The sequence below is a fragment of the Pelophylax lessonae genome, assembly GCF_965119305.1.
Source record: "Pelophylax lessonae genome assembly, chromosome: 2".
NCBI lineage: Eukaryota > Metazoa > Chordata > Amphibia > Anura > Ranidae > Pelophylax > Pelophylax lessonae.
The window spans coordinates 718,200,547-718,207,626 of NC_138769.1; the positions used below are offsets into that span (position 1 = coordinate 718,200,547).

The 7,080-nt window shown below is 47.4% G+C and overlaps 1 pseudogene across 1 annotated transcript in view; it reads left to right on the forward strand.

The window, feature by feature from the left end:
* The window catches only part of LOC309548276, a 97,543-nt pseudogene extending 91,476 nt beyond the window's left edge, over nucleotides 1-6,067 (forward strand). Inside the window, exon 4 of the transcript in view lies at nucleotides 5,387-6,067. The product of the transcript in view is annotated as an uncharacterized misc_RNA (transcript). The remainder of the gene's footprint in view (nucleotides 1-5,386) is intronic.
* The last annotated feature ends 1,013 nt before the right edge of the window (nucleotides 6,068-7,080 follow it).

A 7,080-nucleotide genomic window follows, 5' to 3' on the forward strand; every position in this document is an offset into this window, starting at 1 on the left:
CGCCCTAGTTTCACCCCTGATCAGAGCCATTAAAGAAGCTCTCAGATGGGAGGATCCTGTGTCTCCTCAGAAAAAGCAGCGGAAGTTCTTCAAGCACCTTGGTAAGGAGCGTATCAACTTCCCTTCCCTCTCTGAATTACAAGAGGTGATTACTGAAGAATGGAGTAAAGGGGATAGTAAGTCTTCCTTATCCTCCAAACTTGGGAAATTATATCCCTTTAAACCTGAAGATGTCGCCCGTCTGGAATCTGCTCCTCTTGTGGATGCGGCAGTTACAAGATTAGCAAAGCATGTCACTTTGCCACTAGATGACGCGGTCTCTTTCAAAGACCCTTTGGATAGGAAGATAGATCTGGACCTAAAGAGGATCTTTGTGACGGCCGGCGCGGCCTGCAAACCTGTGATGGCATTAGCAACAATGTCTAAAGCCATGGAAGTCTGGGTTTCCGATATAGAATCCAAACTTGGAAGTCTCTCGGAAGAAGCCGTAGAAAGTTCCCCTATTCACGAACTCAAGCTGGCTTCAGTGTTTTTAGGAGAAGCATCTATTGATGTTCTGCGTCTTCTGTCCAGATCGATGCTATCCTCAGTAACAGCAAAGAGGGCCTTGTGGCTTCACCCGTGGATTGCAGATCCAGCTTCTAAACAGGCATGGTGTAAGATCCCTTTTGAGGGTACTTCCCTTTTTGGAAACAAACTAGACAGCGCCATTGCCAAGGCTACTGGCGGAAAGTCAGGTTTCCTCCCGCAAGACAGACGACTATTTGGTCAGAAGAAGCCTCAACCTAGGAGGCAATACACGGAGAGATCAAGAGATGCACGCTCTTACAAGCCTAATAGAGATTTCCGAAGAAACTGGAGAGGTGGTCAATCCTCTACTCGGAGGTCATCAAAAAATCCAGCGCCTGCTGGACAAGATTCCACTAAATCTTTTTGAGATTGGGCCCGTCCAGGCATGTCAGGTGGGGGCACGTCTTCTCCATTTTCAGCATGTCTGGGCGGCCTCAATCACGGACTTTTGGACCGTCAGGACGGTCTCTACAGGCCACAAATGGTCATTTCTGGCAGATCCAGTTCCAAGATTCATCTCAACTCATTTACCCTGTCTAGAAGAGAGAAGAGAAGTCTTGCTCGCCTATGTAGACGCTTTGGTGGCTCAAGGAGCGGTAGCTCCGGTTCCGGAACAAGAAAAATTTCAAGGGGTTTACTCACCCCTCTTCTTAGTCCAGAAGAAGAACGGGGCCTGGAGACCTGTTATAGATCTCACATACCTGAACAAGTTCATAAAGAACGAAAAATTCAAGATGGAAACACTCTCAACTATTCAAAGGGCAGTACTGCCGGGAGATTGGCTCGCCTCAATAGATTTAAAGGATGCGTATTTTCATGTACCTGTGACAACCGACTTCCACAAATATCTTCGCTTCTGTGTTCGGAATCAGCATCTGCAATTCATTTGCCTACCCTTCGGCCTGTCTACCTCACCCAGAGTATTCACCAAAGTTCTTCTAGCAGTGGTAGCCTTCATAAGATTGAAAGGTATACGTCTACATCATTACTTAGACGATCTTCTGCTTCTGTCTCAAGAAAAGGATCAGTTATTGGCACACAGAGATCAGGTCATATCGACCCTCAGAGAGTTTGGCTGGCTGCTAAACCTACAAAAGAGTCAGCTGGAGCCCACTCAGCGCCTAGTCTATCTTGGGGCGCAATTCGACACCGTCGAGAATTCAATCTCTCTCCCATTAGAGAAGATACCGGTAGTGAGGGAGAGAATCCTTCCGGCTCTTTCCTCTCCTCGGCTGAAAGCCTCTCAGTGCCTCAAAATCATTGGCACCATGGTGTCCACGGCTCCAATGGTCAAATGGGCTCTCTGGCATATGAGGCCCTTCCAAAAAGGGTTCCTACAACAATGGAACACAGAAGAGAAAGATCAGTACATTCATATCTCCTCCAGCATGAGATACAGTCTTCTTTGGTGGCTGCAACGCAGGAATCTGCTCAACTGTCATTCTCTGGTTCCAGTCTCATGGACTATAATCACAACAGACGCCAGCAACTCAGGTTGGGGGGCTCATTGTCTGACAGAGATGACACAGGGGAGATGGTCTTTTCAGAGACACACTCCAGTCTCCAATATACTGGAACTCCGAGCAGCCTACCAGGGTCTTCGATCTTTCCAACACCTGCTAGAGGGGAAATCTGTAATGATTCGGATGGACAACACCACGGCAGTGTCTTATGTGAAGAGACAAGGTGGGACACGGAGTCTCTCTCTGCTACGAGAATTAGACCCGATCATGTCCTGGGCCCAGACTCACCTAGTAAACATCTCGGCAGTTTACATCCCAGGTTCACAGAATGTTCAAGCGGATTTTCTGTCCAGGGTCCAGTTGAACCACAACGAATGGTCGCTCCATGTGGAGTCGTTCAAATGGATTCTGTCGTTGGGAGTATCTCCCGAAGTCGATCTGTTCGCCTCCCCTTGCAACCACAAGTTGGAGAAGTATGTCACGAGAGGCAAGTGTCCTCAAGCTTACGGGACAGATGCACTAACCGACAGGTGGGAGTTCAGCAGGGCTTACGCCTTTCCTCCAGTACCCATCATTCTCAAATTCCTGCAAAGACTTCAAGCGGAAGATGTGGAGATAGTGATGGTGGCGCCTTTCTGGCCGAACAGGCCATGGTTTCCGCTACTCCTACAACTGAGTTACCGGGACCCGGTCCCTCTTCCCCTCAGACCAGACTTGCTTCTTCAGGGAACATCAGTGCACCCCTGTCCTGCAATTCTCCGGTTGACGGTCTGGTTCTTGAGAGGGAAAGGTTGGAATCGCTCGGCTGCCCATCTACAGCCATTTCCACCTTGATGAATGCTAGACGACCAAGTACTAATAAAGTATACTGTAGAATCTGGGCAAGATTCATGGAGTCTGCATATCCTGAAGGTATGTCTTCCTCAGTCCCTGGGATTCAAGAAATACTAAGTTTTCTTCAGGCTGGTCTGGATATGCCCCTTTCAGTGGCAACTCTTAGAGTTCAAGTTTCGGCCTTATCGGCCTTCTCCGGGGTCATGTGGGCCCAACACCCACTAATTCAACAATTTTTCAAAGGAGCAATCAGGCTCAATCCTCAGAGAAGACCTAGGTTCCCGAAATGGGATCTACCTCTTGTCCTAAATGCCCTCTCCAAATCGGGCATAGATTCCTCTTCTTCTATCAAGGACCTGACCATCCGAACTGTCTTCCTGGTAGCCATTACTTCGGCTAAAAGGGTCTCTGAATTAAGTTCTCTCGGATGTAAAGAACCATTCTTGACTTTTTTTCCGGATCGGGTAGTACTGATACCCAGGCTGAATTCAAATCCGAAAGTCACCTCAGTGTTTCACCAGAATCAGGAGATTGTCCTGCCTACTTTCCGTTCATCTAATGAGTCCAATCCTCATCCGTTGGATGTAGGAGAATCCTTAAAAGCCTATCTTCAAGCAACTGCACCATTCAGGCAGTCTGACAACCTCTTTGTCCTGTTCTGGGGAAAGAACAGAGGTAAACCTGCTTCATCTAGGACTATCGCTTCATGGATAGTGGCAGCTATCCAACAGGCCTATAGAGCTGAGGGGCTGGCTCCTCCGGAGGCGGTGACGGCGCACTCTACAAGGAGTATCTCTACTTCCTGGGCGGCATCGCGGCACGTGGCTCCAGATGTGATTTGCAGAGCGGCTTCGTGGTCATCAGTCAATACTTTTATGACCCACTATTGTGTAGAGCCTGCTTCTCTGTCCTCAGTTAATTTTGGTTTGACTGTTTTGTCTGCAAATAGCATGAATTAAAATTTTCTTTGCTAAAGCATTCCCACCCGTGTGGAGTGAGCTAGTTATTTCCCACACGTAGGCTGCCATGGAGACAGACAGGAAAACGGAAAATTCCTATCATACTTACCGTAATTTTCCTTTCCTGATAGTCTCCATGGCAGCCGGAGTACCCACCCTCTCGTCTTGGATTCGGCTAAGATATGGAACACCTGCTGTACCTGAGAGCTGAAATTTATGGGAGGGGGGTCCTATACCCTTGGAGTGGAGGCGGGGTTAACCCACACGTAGGCTGCCATGGAGACTATCAGGAAAGGAAAATTACGGTAAGTATGATAGGAATTTTCCGTTTTTTCACATTCTGCTATATATAACATTCCCAAAAAAAAAAAATCTAAATTTTTTAACATTTTAGGCCAATTTGTTTTCTGCTACATATTTTTGGTAAAAAAAAAATTGCAATAAGGGTATTTTGATTGGTTTGCGCAAAAGTTATTGCGTCTACAAACTACGGGAAAGATTTATGTCATTTTTATTGTGTGTTTGTTTTTTTTTTTTTGTTTTGTTTATTTGCAGGACTGCAACATTGCAGCGGACAGATCGGACCCCTGACTGACATTTTTTACACTTTTTTGGAGGACCAGTGACATTATACAGTAATCGGTGCTAAAAATATGCACGGTTACTGGAATAATGACACTGGCAGGGAAGAGGTTAAAAATGGGTGATCAAGGGGTTAAATGTGTACCTAGGGGCGTGTTTCTAACTGGGGGGGCGTGGCTTGTGGAATGACCATAGAGACCTGTGATCCTATATAGAAGGATCACAGGCGCTCTGTGATCATTCCAGAGAGAAGAACGGTCAGCTGTGTTTACAACTTCTTCTCTCTCAGCGGGGAACGATCACGGGTGTCAGGCAGCAATCAGAGCCGCCTGCCCGCTGCATCGGCTTCCCCGCTGACGAGCGGGAGCGTGGTCCTGGCGGCCCGCGCTCGTCCCTTAGCCTCGTGCACGCGACCGCCATACATTTACGAAGATTTGCCTGGGAGCGGCTACCTGCCGTCTTATAACTGCGGCAGGCGGTCGGGAACAGGTTAAAGGAGAAGTCTGGCTGTATTTCTCCTGTGGATCACAGGAGTGCAGTTCCTTCTAAAGCCCGCTATCGGCTGACGTCATAGAGCTGCTCCACGCTCAGGAAAGATCGCAGCCATATGGTTGAGATCCACCCACATGCCTGGACCGACGCCCAGCTCAGCCTCTCAGAGGGCTGCTAAGTGCCAGAGTCGGCTGCTCCCGCCCCCTCCACAGCCCAGCTCTCCTATGAGCGCGTAGGGGCAGAGCAGAGAGCCCGTCACTGATAGTCACCAGCTCTCTTCTCACGGTGCTGTGAGAAAATAGCAATCAGTTCTTAGTGCTATAGCCGGCGGGAGACAGATGCAGCATCGGACCGAGATGGATCGAATCTTGGCCGATCCCTGCAGAACTGACCAAAATTCGATCCAACTATGGCCAGCTTTAGTCATTCTTCTGCTTTTATAGCTAAATCTAAATGTACAAATATACAATGTCCTTTTTCCATTAGTTTTGTCTATCAGCTGTGATGAAAATCCCCCAAATCTATCTCCTTCTTCTGACTGTACTGGAAGTTCCACCAAATTTGAATGCTATTCTGCAGACAGACCACCCAGTCCAAATTCCTCTCTTTTGAGCACAAGATCTGTGGCTGTCCAGGATAAAGAGCGGCCTTCTCAAAGACAACCAAAAGTGGTGGAGTCTGTGACAGAATGACTGAGGGCGCAGTACTCCTATATTCCTCCCAGCAAGCGTCGGAAAGGCAATCCGGTCCCACTCAGGAAAGAGGCGAAAAGTTGTGTTCCTGCCAACCCCTGGGAGACAGAACTTACCAAAGATCTGGATGTCATTATGAACCAGGAAGGTGTGGCTCAGACTGCCTACCAGTGTTCCCAATGCCAAGAGTGTTTAGACAACGCAGAGGATTTTATTACACACCAGGCACTGCACAAGTCTGAGTCCTTGTTTTTGCCATTCTACCCTCCAACGTCTTTTGTGAGCATGGACTTTAGCGGCAAGCAGAAACTGTTTGTTTGATTGTAGGAAATGTTTTATGTATAGGTCTGCGTTCACGAGACACCAGCGAATTCATACAGGAGAGAGACCCTTCATCTGTTCTGATTGTGGGAAAAGCTTTTCCCAAAATACGCACTTGGTGAAACACCGCAAGAACCACAAATGTATTGCCTGAGTTAGGGCTGTGTTAGGAAATAGGTGTCATCGAGGAGAGCCTCTTATGGTTGGCTCTACCCCCAACTCTCAAACAGTGTTAGATTACACCCACATCGGTCCCACTATTCGTAACTGTAATTGCTGCCACAAGACCCTCAAGGTCTGCCACCATCTCTACTCACCCAGACATTCAGACTCTGCTTATGTCACTACCCATCCAGACCTTCAAGCCCTGTCTACATCACTATTCATACATACCCTCCAGCTTTATCTACATCACTACATACTAAGGCCCTCAAGCTTTGTCTAAATGACTATTCATCCAGACCCTCAAGCTTCATCTATATCACTACATACCAAGACCCTCAAGCCTCGTCTATATCACTATTCATCCAGACCCTCAAGCTTCATCTATATCACTACATACCAAGACCCTCAAGCCTCGTCTATATCACTATTCATCCAGACCCTCAAGCTTCATCTATATCACTACATACCAAGACCCTCAAGCCTCGTCTATATCACTATTCATCCAGACTCTCAAGATTCTTCTACATTACAACACACTAAGTCCCTAAAGCTTTGTCTAGATCAATATTCATCCAGACCCTCAAGCTTCATCTATAATACTACATACCAAGACCCTCAAGCCCTGTCTACATCACTATTCATCCAGACCCTCAAGCTCTGCTTCCATAACTACTCATCCAGACCCTCAAGCTCTGCCTACATCACTACTTATTCAGACCCCCAAGCTCTGCCTATATCACTAATTTTTCAGACCCCCAAGCTCTGCCTACATCACTACTTATTCAGACCCCCAAGCTCTGCCTACATCACTACTTATTCAGACCCTCAAGCTTTGGCTACATCACTACTTATTCAGACCCTCAAGCTTTGGCTACATCACTACTTATTCAGACCCTCAAGCTCTGCCTCCATACCTATTCATCCAAACCCTCAAGCTTTGGCTACATCACTATTTACCCAGACCCTGAAACTCTGTCCAAAATCACTACTCACCTAGACCTT